At 44.5% G+C, this 24,273-nt stretch overlaps 1 long non-coding RNA gene across 4 annotated transcripts in view; it reads right to left on the bottom strand.

The window, feature by feature from the left end:
• The window catches only part of LOC107054413, a 176,041-nt gene that overhangs the window by 10,546 nt on the left and 141,222 nt on the right, over window positions 1-24,273 (bottom strand). For 3 of the 4 annotated variants that reach the window (XR_003077344.3, XR_005839166.2, XR_005839168.1), the window contains 4 exons: window positions 10,402-10,498; window positions 8,557-8,649; window positions 5,392-5,550; window positions 1,550-3,969 (listed from right to left, as the gene is read on the bottom strand). This is a non-coding gene — a long non-coding RNA (uncharacterized LOC107054413). The remainder of the gene's footprint in view (window positions 1-1,549; window positions 3,970-5,391; window positions 5,551-8,556; window positions 8,650-10,401; window positions 10,499-24,273) is intronic. The other variant, XR_005839167.2, reaches the window with a different exon arrangement.

The following is a 24,273-nucleotide window of genomic DNA, read 5'->3' as shown; positions in this document are numbered from 1 at the left end:
AGAAACATCCATGGTAGAGCAAGTGTTCATGTGACATAAAGCATATCCTAAAGACCTTCATTTTTATCTCACAAGACTATTACAACACACAAATATGAAGAACCAGGACTAGCAGTATCATGATAACACGATAGAAATACCTTGATATGCATTCAAATAGATTAGCATCACAGCAAGATGAAAATAGTGCTAGCTGTTGAAGTAAGCAAGATCTGTATATACTGTAAATATATGGTTATAAATGGCTAGTTGCTTTTCAATGTGGCTAACCAGTGATGTTTTCAGGCACTTGCAAATAGGGGGGAGGGTGGGAGATGGAAAACAGGGGTTACTAGTAAGTATATAGTTCTGTTTCCTGCAACAAAGGGTGACTCTTTCTATTCTTGTTTCACAGAATTCCAGTTCACTTTCCTGTATTGCCATTTTCATGCTATTGCAGTGTATTATTTAATTTCTAGTTATATATCTCCATGAGATATGTACCGAGTACCTTGTTTCATATTGAAAAGTTTAAAATTTCTCCTTAAACTTCCAGTTGTGTGTGTATCCTATGGTTATCTGTATGCATTTTTCTATTCTAATAAAATATTTATTACATAGAGGGATACAAAACTATTTCAGATATTATTGCGTGTCCATATTATGTATTTGCACATGGGGATTCACTACAGCTAAAATCCTTGTTCTGAGGAACACAGACATTTCTGCTACCTGACGCTTCATGACAAGAGTGGTTTCCTTCTCAGCAGTTCTGCTGCCATAAGATTAAAATCCTCACCTGGTATATCCAGGCCCACTTCTACAGAAAGGAAGGCAGGAGGGAGAGGAGGAGTAAGGGCTACAGCTGCTGAGCTCTGCCTCTGCCCATAGTTCTGCAGCCTGGCAGATGAAAATCCACCTCACTTTCCTTGGCTTGGTTTCCTGTCTACCCAATTAGTCTGCTTCCTCTCCTCTGAGATGAAATAGAATGTAATTATATTAAAGAAGAGTTGGTTCTTTTAAATAATTTATTTAGTATATCACTATTTATCATTAAATTGCATGGTGCGCTTTCCTCTGCAAATTGCCTATTCCTCACATACTGCAGTTTCCCATAAAGCTGGTGACTTTCTAGCACTAAAACCCACTCAGTGGGAACATGAGCAGAAGCAAAACTGTATTTTAAGCTTTCAAAGCATGAACTACCTGGCTTCTATCTAACCTACATGAAAGGAGCTGATCTAGATGCTGCAGTAAGGGCTAATAATAATCCCAACATGTTTATAAGTGTATATGCAATAGCCAAGACCAAAACCGTTTTTCCTGTGTAAAGCATGGTTTCTTTTCCAGATCACAGATGGCCTTGCTCTGTATTTCATCCTGTATTCACGTTAGCCTTCCTTTAAGATGACCTCTGTTTCTAATCTCATTTCAAATCAGTTCATATTTAATTGTGATAATAAGACTGACTTAATACTCCGGGGAGAGTAGTAAGTAATTACTGGGAAAATACTAAAGGAAAACATGAAGAGTCAATAAGAGATAACATGAGTTCCCAAAGCCAGCCTACCTCTTGTTGACTTCTCCAGAGCAGTTTCTGTCCCTCAACAAGTTCAGGAATTCAGTCCTAGGGGGAAAAAGAAAACAAATCAAAACAATCAGATTAAGCAATAATGAAAAACTTGAAAAACATCACTTATATGAAAGTGAGGTTTGCAGTGTTGGGACCTTGCACCAAGCTTACTAATAGTCCCAGTGCAATGTTGAGGCTCAGTGGAGACTTTCAAGCAGTTCTGTGGAAACTGTCAGTTGGATGCTGTCAGTGGGACCACGTGGGATATCCTGGACAACAAATTGTTGTGAAAAGGAGAAGGAATACAAGCGTCTTGCCAGTAGCCCGAATGCATGCACCGCAGAAAAGGGAGCAACTTAGCTAAGGTGTTACCAGCTGTGCCTGGTGCCCACGTCCATCTGGGAGCCCTTACTGGGACAATGTGAGCACTGGGGTTTAGAATTTGGACCCTTGGGGCCATAAGGATTATCTGTTGGGTTGTTTTAGGATTGGGTTTATGCATCTCAGTTACTCACCTTACACCACTGTTCCCGAAGGAGTTGCTTTCCAACTGGTTTCTTGCACCATCCAACTCATTTGTTGAGTGTTTGGTTTTTTTTTTCCTCCTTTGTCGGCACACATTTATGCCGGGGGAATTGACTCCTGTGACTCTGAAATCAGTTTCTCAGATGTAGCTGTTCTACGAATCAAAAAAGCCTTCTTTGGGCAGTTTACTCTGTCAGATATGTTGTGAGCAGGCAGAATCCCCTCTGAATACAAAATGAGTTAAAAACTAATATCACTTTAGCCCCAAGAAATATTGGAGATCTCCATTTTCTACTTAATTTGCCTTTCACTGGTAGATTGCAGACGTGGGCAGTGCTTGTCAGGTTATATATGTTATATCTTAATAACGGGCAATAAAGCAAGCTGTCCTGCATGAGGGAATGCATTAATCTGACAGCTTTCTGTCTGAAATAAATAACAATGGAGTATTGTGAAAATAAAATGAGTTTGTAAACAGGCACTCTCTCTCTTAGGAAAAACAACCTCCTTGATTGTTTTATGCTAATGCTTTGAACTACTGGAAAGCAATAAAAAAGGATACGTTTAGCAGAGATATAACTGAATGTACATGATTGTTCTTTTATCAAGCCTGTTTGATAAAGAGAGACACTACTTGCCTTTAAATCTGATGCATATATAGTGCAAGCTACAAAATCGGGGGAGGGAAAAAGTATGCCACTTACCTGCACCTCCAGGTATCAGTTTTACACTCTTAGAGCTTTTTTGTGAAAACCTTTCTTATTTGCTTTCCTGGTGCACACACAGCTGATTCACACCTGTTTCAATGGCTACAGCAAGAAGGGAAGCTGCCCTACACACAGCTGAGTCAATGCCCTTCACATGTGGGAGCTGTAACCATTTCAGAAGTGCTGTTAATGTCTCACCTTCAGCTTGGAAGTCCTTCCTGCAGCCAGCCAAGGCATTTGGCTGCAGATGGAAGTCTTGCTGCTGTCCATGGGATCGGTCGCAACCACACCATCACACAGTGCAGGCTGCAGGACAAGGAGATGCACACGAGCACTGCTTGGCAGCCCTCCCAAAGCCCAGCACGTCCCCGCCATGCCCTTGGCAGACAATGTCCCCTCCAGGCCACGCTCCAGTCTCCTGAGCAGCCACCAGCTGCCAACTCAGCAGGGGTTCTGCTGGGAGCTGCACGCTGCTCCTAACACAGCGTGAGCCGAGAGCAGCAGTGTCTCACTTCTGACAGAAAAATGCAGCCATCTCAGGGAGATCTCCTTGCAGGTCACCTACCACAAACACGGACAGCTGGAGTCTGGGATAACCACAGCTTGCCACCAGTTTTGGATCCGCTGTCATGTTTTCCTCTTCCTGACAGTGGCTGTGTATTGCCTCACCTCTGACTTGTCCTGTGATGCATTAGGTGCATGGAGCAGTTCCCCTATCCCAAACCCTGCTATTTCCATAAGAAGATTCGAACACCTTTCCTCTTCACCCTCTCTTTCATGGGTTCCCTCCTCCATCATCAGCTTACACTCACTCTCATTCACTGCTATGTTACAGTGTGTGCCACGACACTCCTTGTAATTCAAACGAGTTTATACATTTAATATATTCAGCTTCTTGCTGATATATTTCTTAGGTCAATAAGTATCTTCATATCTTTGAATGTCTCCATGTTTTAATGGACAAATATTGGAGATACGCCACTAACTCTGGGAACACCAGCATTATGTATGGAGCATTACTAAGACACTTTCTCTCCAATGCACCTCAGATTATTTTCTTAGCCTTTAAGACCATGACTAGTCCCTTGAGGTCTGGACCATGCCTGCTGTCTGTGCTGTGTGTTTTCCATGCCACTCAGCAATTAATTCCCCTTTGGATGGCAGAACATCATGGCACTGCAAGTGCTGAAAAAGGAAGAATCAGAAGCATCCAATTAGCCTATGGAGAGCTTGCAACCTCAAGATATTCACTAATTCAGCCAATGACAATTTAAAGTCAAAGCAGTTCCTAGGAAGGGGGAGGGGGACAAACCAGAGCCATCCATCAGCAAAGAGCCCCTTTGAGAGGGGTCACATCCTCCCCAGTTTGGGAAGTGGGGACCTCAGCCCCTGCCCTGCCCTGCTGCAGGGCCCGGCTCTGCACAGCCAGACAGTGCTTCCCGCACACAAGTGGACTTATTTCAGCACCATGCAGCAGCTTCTCTGCAGCTCTCAGTAGAAGCACAGATTGATTTTTGCCATCTCCAAGGAAAGTGAGTTCTCCCTTGAGACCAAAGCACCTGGGTGTGCCCACTGTGCCATTAATCGAGCAGGCAAAGGGGCCCTTGGTGGCCCTGCTCTCTCCAATGATTTCTGTTTCAGGGATCTTTTGTGCTGGAACACGAGCAGTGACCTGTTCCATCAGCTGAAGGCACAAAAGGAAACGAGGCAGAGAAAACAAGGGAAAGCCCCCTCTTTCATGTCTCTTATGATACAAACACTAAATCATTTTCCCAATGGAGGACCTGTAAAGAAGTCTATCTGAAAGGCCATACGTTTAACAAGAATCTCTCTCATTAGCAATCTGAGAAGGGCCACAGTTAAAACAGACAAATACTTTAATTTTTGTCTCACTTCCTAACTGCCACTGAACTGAGGCAAAGTTACTATTGTCACAGCACTAATTTATCTATTTGAACGCTGGAGCTCTCTGGTGATTGAATGAGTTCTGCAGCAAGAAGAGATTATTTCATCAGCTGCATCTATCTGCCTTGCATCGTTTTATGGATATCGGAGAGAAACTGACTACAGTGACAGACAGCACAGCTTTCAGTGCCTTGATGGCAGTTTCAGTGAGACAGAGGAAAACACTTCTGCAGCCAAAACCTTCCGCTCACGTATGGAAAACCAATGTCCTGAGCTTTCATGTTGCCTTGGAAACATGAAATATAAAAGCTATTAATAAATTATTTTCAAGCAACCACAGTATCCAGTGCTGGGGGCCTGATCTGAGTTTCTCTGATCCACCCTTCTAACTGAGGGAAAAAGCAAAGAAGAACAAATCTCAGCATCTCAGCCAAGTTCCACTCGTGCACAAGTTTCCAGAAGAGCTACCATAAGTTTTCCATGGATCCCCACAAACAACAAGACAGCCGTGGCTCCCTTCACTCACAAGACAACACCTGCATGCCCAGGGCCTGGCCTGCAGCATGGGGCCATCAATGGGAGCACAGGGCACGACTGCCCCAGGCTGCAGCAGAGGCACTGCTTCCACCACCATGCTACATGGACGTGGCAGTGCTATTTTTACACTTGGTCTCGAGCTATCTTAAGCAAAAAATTGCTCACCACAAGGCTTCTTCCTTCAGTTAGCCATTCGTTTTAAAGAGCTGCTCATAGGGGTGATTCTGAGTTTTCTTCCTCCAGTCTTCCTCAGGAACAACACCGCTGCCAAGCTCCACAAATCTCTTCTGACTCCTTCCAAAGGCTGAACTGGCTACAAGAAGACTGGATCAAAGGAAAAAAACCCTTTAATCTGGAAGCACAGCAGTATTTACATTATACAAGATAAGCTCAAACACTTCATATCTAGCATATAGACACGCTTAAGAGAAGCGTATTAAAATAGGCCATTTTAAATTTGACTGGGGAGGGGAGGAGGTTTTTATAACTACTGTAAGAGGAAACAAGGCTGGCAATCGAATCAGCACTGCTTGCAAGGCATCTAAATGAAAAGCTCAGCATTTTCAGGATTTCCTGCCTGAAGGAGAACAATCTCTTGGAGCCGTTTTCACACACGCAGGAGGAAAAGAGGACACAGAATCCTACTGCAGCCTGGGGCTAATGCCTCCTCTAGCTGGAAACCAAGGATCGTGAGGAGCCCTCCTGAATAATTTCAAGGTTCAGATGTCAGCTCCTCAACTGTGATTGCAAATTTTGGCAGTATTCTACTAATAGGACTGATGACAAAACGTACAAATTGATCTGCAGTTGATCTATTGCAGAACTATAATAAAAATGAGATCTTTCTCAAGAACTGTCCTCTTTTTAGCCAGCTCTGGTAAACTCAGAATAATGGAAAGTTCAATACATGTATTGATATTTATTCTAATGACTTCATCATCTGTCCTTACGGATGCACTGAAACCAAAGACAGAAATGCTTCTATATCAAACACCCACTTCTGCCTGCCCTCAAGCAGGAGCAAAGCTATCCATTCTGCAGCTAATTAGCTACTGTCTATAAAGCAATGGGAAGGGCAACGCTTTAATTTAAACCCATCTGGAAAAGGCTTTCCTGAAAAGATGAGACTTATGTCATATTTTGAAGCTATCAGAGCCAGAGGTTTCCCAGAGGAAGCCATGTATCATTGACAACAGCTGCCAGTCCTCAAGATTATCAGTTATAGTTCTTAATGACCACATCTATGAAAACAGTGACCAAAGGATCGGGAGGCAGTGGCTGACAAATGCCTTAGGAAAACCATGGTCAAATCTGAAAAAAGCAGCCCACATGCTGAGACAAGGAGCAGGGCAGAGCTTCTCAGCACCAAAAAAATGAGAACTACAGAGAAATATCTCAGCCCACTAAAAGTGCAGAGCTCAGGAGTTTTTCTAAGGCCCTCACTGTTTTTCCTTCAAGAAAACAGCAGAATTCATGCTGTTTTTTTGAGCTCAGGAAGGAACCAAGGTGCTGCTGCTTGTGGACACTGTCCTGCTTCACTGGATGCCCAAGTCCCACTTAAGCGTGGGGCAGGTTCCGTTCCCTCCCCTGATCTCCCTGATTGTCCTAAAGTCCTACAGGTCAGAGCCCTCCTTTGCTCCCACTGCTGCCCACAGCACCTGAGCTCCCAGCTCCGTATCTGAGTGCAAGCTGAAAGCTACCGATGTGCTGATCAGGCTCTGTCACACACACAGCACGGTCACAACCACAATTTCAAGGCTAAATTGCTGCAAACTGCACTTCTCCAAATCTCTGAGGAGTCTCGGACTACAGCAGGACTTGGATCTGATTTTTTCCCCCTATTCTATGTAGCTTCAGTTCATTTCCAAAGTGCTGCATGCTCTATTCTCTGGTTACAGCACAGTGAAGTGCAGTCAAACGTGTCCTGCTGCTTCTAAAGCAGCTTCTGTCTCACTGCTCTTATCTGGGCAGCACAGGGCTGGGTCCTGCTTCTAAGGAGAGAAACAGCTTACATCACTTGTGATGCCTCACACTGTCAAAATAACCAGACAAGCTTAAAATACAAGCTGACACTGCTAGGAACTATGTGCTTAAAATGTTCAATTATGTGGTAGTGGCACAGAATTGGAAATGCTTGAAATTATAAGAGAATAAAAATGCAAGATATCAGAGAAATGTCAAACCTCTTCTGTATTTCACCCATCAATAACACATCGTACATAGCTGTAAAGACAGAGGATGACAATGTCCAGGAAGCCTCAACAAGTGCCAAGCAAACACTGCTGCCGGACTGGTGGTGCATCACAGGAACACGTGTAACCTCCAGGGAACAGACTCACCATGCAGCTGCTCCTCATGGGCACTGCAGACATTTCTCATTGGTAATGTGAATAGAAGCATTTGGGCCTGATTCTCTTCGTGTGCAGGACACCTAACATTGCACCTGCATGGAACTTACACACAGAGAAAAGAGATGCCAACAGGCCCTGGAGCATCACTGCTCTCAGAGGGAAACCCTACAGTGAAAACTTCAGGATCTATGCGAAAACTTCAGCATCTACTCGCTCACATGGATGAGGACCACTGAATGAGATGCATGCCCAGAAAACCAAGGGAGTGATTGGCTGATTTCTACGCGCCCGAGAAGATGCTGATTGCCAAGTTTCAGATGGGCATCATGCCTTTTAGAAATTAAAATACATGTTTTACTTTTTTTTTTTTTAACCACATCAGTTGGATTTCTGTCCGTGGGAATCTCTTCCTTAGAGAGGCTCTTTTCATAGGAACAGCAGGGCAGTGCACGGTAACAGCATGAAATGAGGGATCTTGAAAAGCAGAGATGCTCTGCAGAAAGTACCACATTTGCATTTTAAGCTACATCTATTCCCTGAATGCTCAGACATATGAAAGCAACTCCGGACTCCTAGTTAGCAACAGATCTTTTTGTTTCAGCCTGAATGTAAAGGTCGTGCATGTTTGGAGCACTTGCACAGAGCAGCGCAGCTCAGCTCTCCCTGGGAGCACAGCACTGTGCTGAGCCCTGCAGGGTTGGGTCCCGCTGCAGTGAGCAGCAGCTGCAGTGAGCAGCAGCTCCAGCACACCGGGATGTTGTGTGAGACACAGAGCTGAGACACTGCTGCCCTCAGCAAGGGCTTTAACATGTGTCAGAGCTACGATGGCTGACTGAGCCTTTCTAGCCATGTAAATGCAGCACGAGTGATGAGCAACTGAACAAAACCCACTGTCCTTCTCACAAAACAAAGTCCCATAGGAAATCTGAGACACCTAAACTCAATTTGAACCTTTTCCACTTTCAGAAATCAGACTTACTTTACAGCAGGTTGCTCAGGAATTGTTGAGCACTGCAAGGTTCTCCTCAACACCTCAAAACTGCCCAGAATTCCACTTCCCTCCACCTGTGACCTGGAGAAGGTGAAGAGGGAGAAAAAGAAACAGGTTACAACCCTTGTCAGCTCCCCAGTGAGAAGCAGTGATGCAGCAGTGTGTGAGCCTTCAGGAAAGGGGCAGACTGCGTGCTGGATTTATTGACACAAACGTTGGTCTCAGTTATTGACTTTCTGATGCAGAAGACACTGGCAGAAAAATTATCAGTATGCAGAATGGATAAGAGCTGAGGGTTTGCTTTAGCCTGTCAATATACATAGGACTTGAATGAGCATTGGTTTGTTTAGGGTTTGTGATTAAATTGATATGGCTTATGCCTAATTATACTGCTCATATAGATTGGCAATTAAACAGCAATAGGGAAGCAGAAGCTAACATCTCCAGTCACCTGCCATGCACTGGGGAGCCAGCAGGGAAAGACCCTGGGGGGTGATTTAAGGAAACCCTGCAGAGGTTATTTCTGCAGTTCATTGACATCATAAGAGGCCTCATCTCCTCTGACGCTGTATTGTGAATCCTAAGGCCACGAGGCAGAGGGCAGATGGAGTGGGAAGAGCTCTGCTCCCACATGCTAGTGACAGGTACCAGTCCAGTGAGCAGAGACACTGAACACCTGGGCTTCCAGCACAGCAGCACCCGGAGGGACTCAACCCGTTTCTAGATGCCTTCCTTCCCCTCCCTCCTCCTCTCATGACACACTCAGACAGTTTCTCCCATAAGTGGAGGAAAGTGCCTGACCTCTGAAGAATATTCTGTCGAAGATGGGCTTGGCTTGCTCAAAACTCCCAGACGTGCTTGCTCAGCACTTTGTTGGGGGGTGAGCTCAGGTCTGACAGCAGCAGCTGGCAGGTGTACAGCCGGTGCCACCAAGCCAGACTTGCTTTTCCAAAAGCTCAGCAAGGCAAAGTATCCACCTGGGGTTCTAGAAGACTCAGCTTCTGGCCCCAATTCCCTTGCACGAATGCATTCCCGCTTTGCTCTATTGGCTTCACAAAAAGCTGACGCTGTATAGGCATCTGGTGTGCTGAGCCCACTGCTCATCCTAATGAAGAACGCAACTAAATTGCTTGGAGTCCGGGTTCTTTATAGCTGTTGTTTTTCTGTAAAGCCCGCTGCACTTCTGCCATACAGCACAGGACCATGCTCAGGATCAGGCCACATGCTAAGAGGGAGAGAGGAACAGGAAAAGGGATTCTCCTTTTCTTCTTTCCCTTCAATAAACCCATACCTGGTTATCGTGCTGGCTTACAACATCCAGTGCTGCTTTGCACCCCTTGGCATCACCTCTCACCTGGTCTTTGGGCTGACCACAGAGCTGGTACCAGTCTGGTACTTAACAAGGATGAAAACACTGCTGATGGGCACAGCCAAACTTCACCAGCACTCCTCCCTTCCCAGCTATACCCCTCTGTGATTGCTGCACTAAGCTCCCCAAGTGTTACTGCTACCTTCAGGGTGCAGAGCCAAAGTTATATAAAGCAGCAGCATCCCTGTGTGCAAGTCAAAAATTCTTTTATGTACAGCACAGAAACGTTTGTAGCTCATGATGGCTGAAATGGGGTTATATAAAATTGCAGCTACTATAAAACAATTTGAAACAGAGACAAAAATATAACAGCTATAAAATGGAAATATTACATATTACTTTTAAACCCATTATTTTATGGGAAATGTGGTCATGTGGCACTTAATCAATTAACTATCTCAGCACTTAGTACATCTGCTAAAAATGGGCAAGATAACAAAAAAAGGTCTTGAATGAGTTCTCACCTTTGGTACACTCACTGGGGCTGCTCAGGCTCTCCAACACAAACAGCTCTATGTCCTGCAACACATCAGCAGCACGGCCAAGGGCAGAGCAGAGTGCCTTTGGGAAGGGGCGAGAGAAAAGAGGTGGTACAGCACAGGGTCAGTATTTGGGGAATACAGGAGTCACTGCCATTAGCAAAGGCCATAACATGGGCAACATGAGCTTGCACAAGAGGCTGCAAGGCAGGTAGGTAGGTGATGCCCGCATCTTGATATAAAGCAAAAGGAACAATGCTTATAACCCATGGCCAGCTTCAATGAGGGCTCCACATTTGTTACCCACGTTTAAAACTCAGTTACTTACACATAACATTCAAAAATGTAAAGGCAAGTAAGAGGTCGGTTGGAAGCATTTGTGGTTTGTTACTCCAGTTAAAGAAAGGGACTTTAGAAAGGAAGGACAACATTATTTCTAAATGTACAGCTGTTAACGGTCTCAAAAAATGGATGCACAAAAATAAATAACAAATATTGAAGATGCAATACAGAAAAGCCTGGCTTAACAAACATGCAAGACAACTGTATGGATCAGTAATTCTTGCCCAGAAAACACAACGCCTTTACAGGGTCATAAAGTTGGAAAAAAAACCCATATTGGTCTCCTTTCCCTTCCTCTGCAGCAGGCAATGGGGAACACAGGCCCAGCCCAGCCAGCAGGAGGGCTGCTCAGTGCCACCCATCCTTCCTAACCCCATGTAAGTGTGGATGAACACAAACAGAAACGTAGGCCGATGCGCACTGTGTGTGTGCAGGCGTGCCCTGCTACGTGCAGTAACACATGGGCTGGCAATTACCAAGCAGGTGTTTAAAAGACAACTGTGAGCAGTTCTGCTGTAGTCTAATTAGTGCTCTAATACATATTACAGTGCAGAGTCATCGTTATTTCCTCTTCATTAGCTGCTGATATATAACGCATCTTAAGAAATCTTACCCATTTTCTTTTCTTTTTTTAAATAAAAGAAAACCAAGAGTTTATTTCTGCCATTAACATAACAAAGGCAATAAGAATATAATTAATGCATGCCATCTAAACTGTGTGCATTAAACATGAAAAAACAATGCACCATCTCAGCCTAAGGTGCACTCACAAACTCTAAAATACACTTGTCAGTGTTAATATTTGCACCCAAACAAAATGGTGCTTTAGAAAGAAGCAACAGAAAAACAAACCATTCCCTTCTCACTATCATTTGACAATCACAATTCCTTATTCCATTCATTTGGAAAGACAGAGACCACGAAGTCCCCCAGGATGCTTCAATACCATTCCAGGCATGGCGGGACCCGGCAGACTGAGAGCACAAGGATGCGCCTCCTGCAGGCGCTGCTGTGAGAGCCCTGTGTGCCAGTTCTGCCCAAGCACACAGCTGTGGGATGGGCATTGCTGAAGCATCTGCCCCTTTCCCACCTCACAAGTCAACTCTCCATCAAACATGTTGAAAACTGAGATGAACTCACCAGAGGGGCCAGCAACTGAGGAAGGCATGTCTGCATGCCTGTTCTGCCTCTGACAGCAGCCTTGTAATGCAATGACTGCACACGGCAGCCTGCAGCAACTCGCCAGTTGTGTCTGATCCCCCAAACCCAACACGAAGCCGCTCTGCAGCCCCACTCCCCACCTCCTGTGACAGAGCCACAGCAGTGCCTCACAAACCAATCCCTGATGAGCTGTCACACCAAGCATCTCAACATCGCTGCACCAACATAAGCAGGCAAATGCTGGGACCAACACTGAGTAGGTAAATCTCAATGCCCTCACTTCACAGACAGGGAATCAGCAGCTAATAGGTTAAACAATTTAGCATGGGCTGCTCAGTAGAAGAGTCTAAGAGTCAGGGTGGCAATCCACAGATCTTGTCTCCTGCTACAGTCTTCATTTAACTTTGCTACCAGCACCTGATTATTTCCTTTTGTTGTTAAAGGCAGAAGCTCAAGCATAGCAAATAGTATAAACAAGTGTGCAAAGCTTAAAAGAATGCTTGATGGGATTTTGTCTCCTTTGCTACAAATATCCAGGACAAAGAGGGAAAGGTTGAAAACAGATGGGAAAATGAGTTTCCTTGGTTTGATTTTACAGGGTTTGTCTTATTTTTATTATTAGCCAAGAACACTCTGAAGCTTCCAAAGGAAAGGGTAACGGTGTCAGGAAAATTTAACATGTATTTGAGATGAATTCAATGCAGCTCTATTAGCTTTAGGTCTGCTCTTTTCTATACTTATTTTTCCTTTAAGACACATTTACATCTCAATTTAAAGGAACCGCTGAACCACACGTAGCTGGAGGGGTGTGCTGTACCTCGAGGCATACCAAGGAGCCAAGAAGCACAGCAGCTTGATAACATCTTAACGCAGCACGGACATAACATTTGATTTCATATATTGATCACTCTGTTTACAGTTAGTTGAGTAAGCACAAGTTTACCATCGGAGCTGGTCCTTACTCTTATTTTCTGCAGTGAATAAAACTGGCTGAAGCATAAGTATGGGAAAGCAATCATGTTTTATGACCTTAGAAGTGATACCCATCCCCAGTAATGAAGCATGAAGGTTTAAGAAAAACACACATAAGAGCAGTCCATGGAGTTATGCTAACTGGTCTCTCTCCTAGGATTTAAAATGATCTTAAGAGGATACTTAAAAAAAAAAAAAAAAACAACTTGACTTCGGAAGGTATATTTAATTGAGGTTAACCTCTAACTGTAGGAAAGTTAGAATGACTGCTTGTTTAATTTCACTTCCAGACACATCTGTATTTAATAAGTATAAAGATATTTAATATTTTTTTGCAATTTTTCTTCCCTTTTCATCTGTTTAGAGGCTGCAGATACATTGCACACAATGCACACAGGTGAAGACCTTTTATCAGTGGGACTTCTGAAGACATTATACCCACACATCCACTCCAACCAGCACACACACAGCACACAAGGAAGTAACCACAAAATCAATTAACACAACAGTTATTTCTGCAGTCTAAGGTCTAATTACCCATGCGAGACTGGTGGCTTCCAGGCTAACAGAAATACACCATTTCTATTCAAACTAGGCCATCTTTTCCCTCCACACATCCAAGAACAGCAAAGCAGTGCTGGAGCATGCAGGGGAAGGTGTGAGGTGGTTCTCACCCGCTCTCAGCTAGCTGAAACACGACAAACCCAACCAGAACCAACAACCAGACCCCTGCCAGGACAGAGGCCTGCCCCCACACCCTGCCTTCCTGGGCTGGGTCCTTGAAGCACTCCAAATACCCAAACACAGGCTCCACAACTGTGTTGGCTCCAGCTATGGATGCTGGGTCTTAACAACAATTCTAAACACTATAATTAGTTCATACATCTCAGACTTACAGTGGCCTTTGTGTAAAAGTATTTTACAGTTGAATAACTGTGATTCTCTCTATGTAAAATAGGCAACATCAGTACAATCCTTAAAATCTAATAAGGATTCCATCAGGGCAAAATCATTATCCTTAGGCAAGAAAGAACCAATTCAATTACGACGTTGGTTGAAAAATTGAGGGTGAAAAGTTGTAGTACATATTAAACTTGAGGCTGGAAAAGTTGTAGAACATATTAAAATGGTTACTACTGAATTTGTGCATCCAGGCTAACAAATGCTAATATGTTCTTTTGTTACCTTCCAATTTATATGATTCATGTAAGCCTGCAGCAAGAGAAACTTGCTCTAAATTTCGTCTACGTTAAAAAATAGCAATGCAATTAATTGTAAAGTTATTAGCATTCATGTCTAGTTGTGTTATTAAGCTGTACACATCAAATCTGGTAGTACAAGTACAGAAATGTCATAATGAAGTAGAACAGCATTTAATCAGAAGAATTTCTAAAGGTCATCAGAGCATCATATAAATCCATCCATGCATGACAGCAATATGAAATAAATAACTGAAAGAACACAATGAGAATAAACTTCAATCTTTGAGCTTTGTTTCCAATAGTAGAAGAATTAGCTAAATTTCACGCTGAGAGCACAGCTAACAAAAAATGCTGAATTCTGTAGCTTTAATTAATGAAAGACTAATAAGACGGAGATAAGGAATGTTACACAAGGGAGCCAGCGAGGTATGTACACTGATAGCTTCCAATGAACAGCTGATCTCATACGTCTCCGTAAAACCGAACGGAAGCATTCTGTTCAGCTTTTTCTTCCTCATTAGCCAGATGAGCCCTAAATGATTCCGTTTAAACAACCAATGATTTATTAATATTTTTTGCACTCATAACAACAGTTTGACTGCTTTAGGGTGCATATTACAGGCCTGACGCTTGGCACTGCCAAACACTGGAGACATTCTCCTCTTCTAAGGAAGCGAAAGGTTCTCCCCACTGCATGCAGTGGGTACAGCTGCGACCCAGCTGCCATGCACAAGGCTGGCACTGAGCTGGCTCCAGCACCACAGCCCTTCCCCACAGCTCAAAGCCCACACTGCTGTCCTCAGCTCCACTCAGCGGGGCTCAAAACCCACGGCCCTGAGCCCATTGCCCTTCCCAGAGCAATTCCTACACTGGATGGCGATACCAAAATTTCACACCCTGTGTAGTAATACTAAAATCCTAACCCATACATCATCCGAGGCAAGGCATGACATGCACTGGGAGGAGAATACGCTGTCATTTTCCATTTCCTTATTGCATGCATCCTCTCCAAGCCCTATCAAGGTAACAATTATTATTATGTTTTTTAACGCTAATAAATGACTGCAAAAAGCAGCAGACAGCTCCAAAGGCTGACTGCATTCTCATGCATCACTTTCCATTTCTTTTTTTTTTTTTAATTCATTAGCATCTGCCCTAAATGAAAGAATTTATAGCCACAGTCAGGCTTCCCAAGGAACCATCCCAGCAGTATGTTTACTGAATCAGCAGGAAAACTGAACAAACAAAATAAAATCAGAAAAGAAAAAGGCTCCATCTAAATGAAAGCGAGAGGAGCTGAAAAGGAACACGAGATTATAATCTTAAATTAAAACCGCACTGAGGGTAATATAAAAGATATTCTAATCACTACATCCAATTAAATGAAGTAAATCACTAAAGCATGTTAAGTACCTTAACTATTAAAATAATTAAGAATCAAACAGAAATGAAGCATCTCGGAGAGGCCGCTGATGCACGGGCAGCATGGCTCCCAGTTGTGGGGAGGCAGGGAGCTCTGCAGGGCCAGCTGTGACCCACTGCCAGGTGAGGGGCTCTCCAACTCAGGACAGCACCGCTGTGAGCAGAGCATTACTGCCCCGCCAGCATTGCATCAACAATCTCAGCAACACTGGTGCGTTCTGACCACAGCCCAGCAAAGATGGCCGCCTCCGTATGCCAGATCAGGGAGTGTTGGTGACAGATATTTTAATTAGGGAAAATAGCACCCAGGAAGCACAATTTAGATGTATGATTTTATCTCTCAAGGTACTTTTCCACCTTCTCTGCCACAGCTGGAGCTGTAAGCTTCCTGAACATGAAAATACCGCAATGGTCTGAAGCAGCACGCGCACACACACAAAATCACTTCCAGAGCAGCTTCCAGTAAACCTCTTTTTTCAGTTACAGATCACCCTTGCTCATAACAGACCAATTTTTCCTAAATACCACGCATGTGGGGTTTGCATACCTTCATGAAAGCCAACCTTTCTGAAGCTAAGCTGAAACGATGTGAAAGTTGGAGTCAAAAGTCTTCTTTGCCCAGACAAAACGTGTTCATATTTGGCACAGATGGGTCCTAGGGAGGGAACTGGTCCTGCTTGAGCGCTTTGCTGTGTGAAGACCTTCTGGAGGGCAGGGAGACATTTTCACAAGGGGCAGAGAGCACAGTGATGGAGGCACCATTTTGTGCTTTGTTTCCATCCTGTTTAGCCAATTCTGTAGCCCTGAACATTATAAGCAGCACCCAGTGGCATTTCAGCCACTCTGCAGAGAGGATGAGTACTGTTTGCAGGACTGGGTACACGCTGGATTTTCAGGGCATGCAATTGTTTTTAACAGTTCTCCTTCTATTTTCCCTTTGCATATCTCTTCTACCTGGCAAAAGTTTTTGAATATAATACTCTCTAATAAAATAATAATAAAAAAAAGAACAAAAGAAGCAGTGAGTTTGTTCTCTTTGTTGTTCCTATTTGTTTTCGCTATAAGAAAAACGCACTGAAGTGCTCAGGGTGGGATTTCATACACTGTAATTTTACCTCCAGAATGTAATCTCTCCCACACTGCACTGCATGAAAAGGAAGAGAATACAGCAGTAATGTGCTTTTTTTTCATTCCTACCACTTCTTTATTGCTGGCAAGTAAATACAATTACACATCATGCACAACAATACACGCTGAAATCACAGAAACTACAAAACAGCTGCAGTGTATCTCAGTCCATTTGAGAACTATCAAGCCTCCATTAGGGTAAAGAAGAAGAAAAGAAAGAACTTACAGAGGCACGGCTGCTTTGGCAGCAAGGAGGAGCTGCACCCTGAGGCAGCCAACACCAAAGCCCTTTACTGGAAGGCTGCAAAACTCCCACCCTACAATTGTATTTGCAGTATTACATTTAAGAATCTCATTTTCACAAATTTCAGCTCTGTGTCCTGAACCACAGAGCTGTTACCATTTTCCATGTCAGATTTGGTGTAGGTACTGTACTTACAGGACCAATCCTTTGCTTTACTCCTCTCCCAAAACACAATCTGCTCCAGTCCCACTGCTAAGAACTCCCAGCAGTTCCCAAAAAAACATGGATTCCCCCCCAGTCATAGAAGTGTTAAGGTTGGGAGAGACCACTAAGACCATCTAGTCCAACAGTCAACTCACCACCACTGTGCCCACTAAACAGAGCCCCTAAGTGCCATACCTAAACAATTCTTGAAAACCTCCAGGGACGGTGGGTGACTCCACCACACCTCTGGGCAGTCTGTTCCACTGCATTACCAAAATGGTGCTGGTGTCCTGATGGTAGGCTGCAAGCAACTGCTGAGAGCTGGCCTGCCCCACACCCACAATGATGGGTTGCAGAGCTCCCACAAATATCAGAGTCAATGCAAAAGGCCCACAGCTTAGTGCCATCCCTCTGCAGGGATCTGTACTACAATGCTGCCTTGAAAAAAAAAAAAAAAAAAAATGCAAGCCAAAGACAAAAAGCTACAACAAAGTACCAGCATGAATCCAAAAAGGAATCTCTTCAACATGGATACTTTTATCACAGTCCAATTCAAACTTCTTCAATTTTAAACCAGACCCTGCAAACTACTTTGGAAGAAGTCCCAGAGCCAACCTCATCCTTCAGCACATACTGTGTGGGCTGAATGGGGCATGCACACTCCTGGCCTCCCTGCTGCCCACATCGCCCCTTCCAGACATCCTCAGAACCCCTTCCCAAAGGGTCAGCAGCCATCAGACGCATTTCACCTCCCACCATGTAGAGCTTACACTTCCTCGTGTCTCAATTTCAGTCTGCTTTATTTTATCACCTAATATATCTAAAAGTCATTCACTGTTCCATGTTATTATCATGCATTTGAGCAGTCTCCCTCAAGGAGCAGCCTTATCTGGGGGTATTAAAGCCTGACAGCTCTCAGCTCTTCCTTCGATGCCAAATTTGTTTGGGCTGATGGACAACGGGTACATAACCGCTGAGCATTTCTGCCCAGATCCAACCTCTTTTCAGGCAGCATCCATAACTCCTCCATAACTGCTCTGTCTTTTCTTTCCCTAGGTTATCCCAAGAATGAGAAATCTGCTTCTTTCAGCAATATTTTGGAGGTGTGGTGTTTCCTAAGTGAGGAGGAGCTTCCTCAAGGGCAGGGCAGGAGGGCTGGGGCAAGCAGTTACTGCAGGCACCTTGACCAGAAGCATGCTTCTATCGAGACTTCACCTGCTAAATCGTATTTTTCATCTGTTTTTCAGCTCTTCAAAAATATATCCTCATTAATGGAATTCTAGAAGTTTTCATTATACATCCTGCTTTTCAAGCACAGTAAATTGTGATCCTGAATGCTACCCAGTGACAGCAAGTTCTTTAAGGGTTCTTGTATACAGCACTGCTCTTCCCATCAAATTTTCAATAAAGTATTTCCATTTTTATATCTGAAATCCCAGAAATGGCACTAGAGAAACCTGGCATTTTACTCTTAAATTTAATACAAACTATTTCGCTCAGCATGAAAGCATTTTAAAATGACTCCAGTGCAGATTGTGGTTCACTCTGTTGTATTTGGTGAGCTTAGTATGTCCATGGCAACTGATGAATATTACTGCTGCTATTGCTATAAATAACAAACCTATTTGGCAAAGTCTGAGATGTAAATATTAAATCCTGCACAAAGGCAATTTTCTGTTCCTTCCTTTGCTCCCTTCTGAGTTAGGAACCTATATTCGCCTGTCAGTGGATTATTTCCAAACAGATCTGCAGGTGTCACAATATTACAGAAACCAGCAATTTCTATTGGCACTGCCTTCCAGAGGGATCTCAGGGCTGGGGCCAGGTGTTGGGTGATGCCAGAGGCAGCCCCAACCCCAGCAGAACAAGCAGAGCTCTCCAGCATCCACTGACACGTGTGCAATTCGTGGCTTCGTTTCCACCAAACTACAGGCTGAGCACCTGCAGTAGCCCATGTGCTACCAGGCTGCTATTTTACACGCACAATTAGGCATGGGGCACACAAATGATGTTAATCCCCTTCCAACAGATGGTAGTGGTGCCTGCGAGCCTCTTTGGAAGTGCTTTGGAGGCAGCACCAGAAGCCGTTCAATGATGGGCTGTTCCCAACCCAGACCTCACCCATCAGTCCCCAAAACACAGCTGGCTACACCTTACCCAGGAGCTGACAAATACCCCAACACAGCAGCCAAAAACCAGTGCAGAAGGCACTTGAATCAGAAGAAAAACAGCAGAACTCCCCTCCTCTGAAGAATCTGCTTGTAGTCCTATTAGTTAAATCTTGTCTTGTTAGGCAAAGCAGCCTGCATTGAGGTGTGCTGCTCTTGACATTTGGGGATGTGAGTAAACAACGCAAACATGAGCGTGGGAGAAATAAATGGGAATGGCAGAGAACTGCTGCTCAGATGCAGTGTGAAACCCTCAGGCACTGAATGCTACAATTCTCTGTCATAAACACATCAATTACAGTGTTTATATCAAAGCCCTCCATAGATTATACTATTAATATAAAAATGACAGCTGTCATGCAACATATACAGCAATGTCACCCTTTGTAAGCCTACATCACAAACAGGGGGTTGAGGCTGCACAGTGTGGGTTCTTGCTCAGGCAAACACTTGACTAAACTCAGCTAAAGACCTCAGAGTTTGTGCCAAGACCACGCTTGTAATGCAGTTTAACTACGTAATTCTCAAACAACTAATTCTTAACATAATACCAAGTAATTAAATTGGCAATGTGAGCACCTGTGGATTTCTCAGTGTACATAACATTACATTTACAGCTGCAGAATCACTGTGAGGTTCACAGGGCCCATCTGTACCGGGAGCAGTTCAATCTCTTGCAACCCGGAGATCACCTCTATGAGGGTTTGTGCATAGACAGACAAGGAGAACACAAACTCTTTCTGCATGTCCCTCTGTAAGCTGCATCAGCACAGCACCACGGACACTGCCCTGCACGAGGGCAGCCAGGATTGGCTCCAGCTCAGGCAGCTGCTCTGGGAAATGGAACCAACGCAGATGTTGGGGTAGGGGAGGGAGGAGGTCAAAGCAATCATTTGAGAAAAGGCAACAGCAACTGAAGCCCGCCATGAAGAATTAAAATGAAAAGCATCTTGATTTGCATATTCAGGTGGTAGCCTCCTAATTACGTAGCGTAAAGAAGGGGGAGAAAAGCCAACGAATAATTAATCTGCGCTTAACATCAGCTTCACTTCTCGTATAATTTTTTACCAGAATAAGTTATTCCCGTTTAGAAATCACCACGTGGGAACCTATTTACTCCCAGAATTTGAAAGAAGCTTTGACTTCAGGATGAATCTTTGAAGCACACCTCCAAGCACTGAGGCTCTGAGATGGGCAGAGGGAGCTGAGCCAGGAGAGCAGCACCTCCACTCCTCCCAGCTGTCCTCCTGCAGCACAGCCACGGAGAGTATCCGGTCCTTCCACTCATTAATTACAATTAAATGAGTTAAATACAACTATTTTCTTTAGATTGATGAATTTAAAGAAAAACCTTTGAGAGAACTGTGTCACCAGTAAGTTAGCAGAGGGCAGTTCAGTGGCTGAGTTCAGGAGCCCACTGCAGCCTCAGCTTTCTGCTGAGGTTTAAATTCTGCTGCACTCAACACTCCAGTGTTTAAATCCTCCTCTGAATCTTGCCCTGGGCCACTCTGAGTGCACAAACAGATGCCAAATGAGTCTTTCCGTGGTGAAATACCTCTCTAGAGCCCAACCACCTCCCAACCAGCTCTGCATTTTGTTTACTGACTGTTATTGCCTCGTTTCCCAAGTGCCTGCTTTTAAAATCTCTGCTGCTAATTTTACTGATTTGAGGTATTTTCGTTTCTTTTCCACCAGCAACTTGCCCTGAATTCTCTCATTACTGATACCCAAATGGCCACTCCAGAACAGCACCTTCTGCATGCAGTGCTGAGTGCAGGAGGGCTGCGCTGAGTTATGCTGCAGCTTCCTCTCATCTCTGAGCCTCTGTGAGCATGAGGAAGTCTTCCAGAGAAAATAGGTTTTACTGCCACAAACGCTAAGGAAAATCAATTTATCTTTGTTCCTATCTATAGCCATATCTGCAAGAAAATACCAGCCCGATAGTTCTATATACTGCTGCTAGTTCTCATTGTCTGGATTAAACACTTCCATTTTTCCATAAATTGCCACACTTCAAATTTTTTATGGCCAATTTTGGAAATGGAAAGCTCCCATTGTTTAAAAATGATTGTGCCTGCGGTACTGCAGGGAATTGCTGTTTCTCAGCTGAACCAAACTGACTGTGAGATGGCAGGAGCACCTGCAGCACCGTGCTCACCCCAAAAGGCCACACTGGAATCAGCTCCGTTGGTTTATAATTGTGTTTTGTTTCCCTTAAATTATAGGAAAGGGGTCTGCAAACACAAGAGGTGACTGAGCAGAAATCCAGCACCCTGATTTGACCCAGCACATGCCTAGAGCTCCTTGGATTCCCTGCAGTTCTGGGTTGCCTGCTAGGCTGAGCCCTGACCCTCTGCATCTGCCCAGAATGGGACCACGTGCACCTAACGGAGGAATGCCAGCCCCAAACTACCAGGCACATCCTTACATCACTGAGCCACGTGCACTCACTGACCCAGCTCAGCAATTAGCTACTCCAGTGTAAATATGATCTAATCATAGCTGCTGCCTACCTTCGATTAGCAGAGTCCGTTTCTGTTTACATGCTATTTACATAACTGCATGGGGCTATTAAGCATTTGCACCCAATTAAAAGCTGAATCATTCACAGGATAAATCCCCAGCGCTGACCCAGCTGCTCCTTGTGACAGTTCTGCTCCCAGCACCGCTTCTGCTCAGCACCCACTCTGCCAAGTGCCTTCTGATCTCTGCGCTGAGATTGTTGTACACCCCATAAATTCCATAACACGCCAAACTAAAGACCTACAGACAGCTATCATTTGGGATGATATACATTTAATTTCAGCCCATAAAACTGCTAGCACTCGCTGCAGCACCTTTCCAAGACAACAGTTCTGTGTTGGCTAAACAGCACATGTCCTCCTGCAGCCTTCAGCCGGCACAGGGCCGGGGCAGACAGCCGGGTCTGAACAGGGGAAAACACAAAGACATAGAATCACAAACTCTGCTGAGGTGACGGAGCCACAGCTGCTCCCTCTGAGCCTGACCCAGCGCAGAGCTGAACCAGTGGTGGCACAGAGCAGTCAGAATGCTGCTAACGTCCAGCTTGGTGCATCTGTCTGACACAGCTAGAAGGTCTCTCACAGGCTCTACAACACGAGGGCAGAGCTGTGTACACCCCCAACCTCCTGCCCTTCTCTGCAGAGTGCTTTTATGCACTTCTCTGGTGAACCTCTCCTTCCAACGCACTGCTACACCTTTTAGCAGCAACTTGCAATCAAATTTATTTCCATAAATGCACTGAGCTGCAGATTACAGTACAACCTTTCCTTTGCTCGCTGCTCTCTCCCCTACGTTTCAATATTTAAAGCCACTTTCAAGCACGCTTTGCTATCTCTCCTCAGCACACATTGCCAAGGCCCCGTGCAGGGTTTCAATGTGAGTGACTACGGGAAGAAGCTAAACAGAGAAATACTGTCACAAAGAAAAAGGGAAAAGAGAAAAAAACCTGACAAGAAGAAAAACTGACACTGGAAAAATGCCAGCCCTGTACAGTCAATCTTCAGGTTGGCAGCAGAAACACCATTAAGCACAAAAGGAAGAGGGTCTCTGATGACAGATGTATGCGCAGGCTTAACGCAGGGTTGATTAAAAAATAAACAACTATAGAAAAGCCACATTTCTCTCCATTTAGTCTCAACAACAATCTGTTGCAGCTCACGGCCGTGACTGTGCAGAGGCTGACAGCACGCAGTCACAGCAGCCCTTGCCCAGCCCCACTGACCAGAGCAGCATTAAGCCCTTCAGCCCAAAGCACCTGGTGCTCTTACAGGTTTACTTTCTCTTTTTTTTTGGAGGCGTATCATTCCTGTGGCACAAAACCCAAAGAAAGCTGTTTACAAGAGCAGGTGATGCCACAGCAATTCGGTACCATGGGGTGCAGTAACCACACACCTCTCTGCCATGGCAGCATTCTAGGGATGGCTGCAATGGCACCCAAGTGCCCTAAGAGAGCAGCCAGGCTCCTGCACCAGGCTTTTCACCTCTGGGGATAAGGCATACCTTGTTCATTTTGACAGTCTTTATTTAGCAGTAGCACTCCAGGCAGCTGTACTTATAAAAATTTCTCTGCTGCAGAAAGAGGAGCTGTTTCCAAAAGCCCAAATAATTCCATTTTAGTTTCTCATCCTGATAATCACAACATTGATATTTTTCATAAACACCTCTAAGAACTAAGATCTTAAATTAAAAGTAACACGGACTCATTACAAGATCCAAAAGAAACGGGACTGGAAAATTAAACTTTCAAGTGTATGCAGAGCTATAAAAGTTCTGAGAGCTGTAAGGATGCAGGTACTCACAAGAAGGACTTTTTTTCCAACTGCATTTTTTAGCTGTTAAATATACACCAAAAAATGGTTCACTGCTGCATTTTAGAAATAGGAATATGCAGCAAGATCTTTAAACGAGTTTAGATCCCCAACTCCCATACATTTTGCCCACGGCCCCTAAATCATTGTGTGATTTTTGAAATGTTTATCTTCCAGCTAAGCAGTATCAGTTGTCTGAAAACCGTAAGTGCAACAAATATCTGCCATGGTAAATTACCCAGCCAGCACAGTGAGCGCCCAGACACATGATTAAGCTGCCATGGATTAACAAGCAACTACATTTCACTAAGCTGCCTGTACCAACACTTTTAGCCCAATGCAAATTAAGAAAAATGTGTTAGCATGAACGTATTTCACCGGGGTCTGAGCCTGTGTTTGTCACGGGCAGAGGACATGCACAATCAGTTATCACAGGGCAGCCGAGCAAGCGTCGCACCAGGACTCTGCTTGGAGCTCCAACAACTCCATTAGCAGCACCCAGAGAGCAACCAGCTGTACTTGGGAGCCACTCACTCTGAGTCCCTGCCCACCAATGTCACCACAGCATGGGGGTGGGAGGGAGGCAGAGGGCAGGTGAGCACCCCGTGCAGTCGGATCCTCCCAGCAAACTGCACAGCTGGGTGGAGAAGGAGCCATTAAATAAGCCAAAGCAGCCTGGTAAT

This window comes from Gallus gallus, chromosome 12, assembly GCF_016699485.2.
Source record: "Gallus gallus isolate bGalGal1 chromosome 12, bGalGal1.mat.broiler.GRCg7b, whole genome shotgun sequence".
In the NCBI taxonomy this organism is placed as follows: domain Eukaryota; kingdom Metazoa; phylum Chordata; class Aves; order Galliformes; family Phasianidae; genus Gallus; species Gallus gallus.
This window is presented reverse-complemented; position numbering and strand designations above follow the sequence as displayed.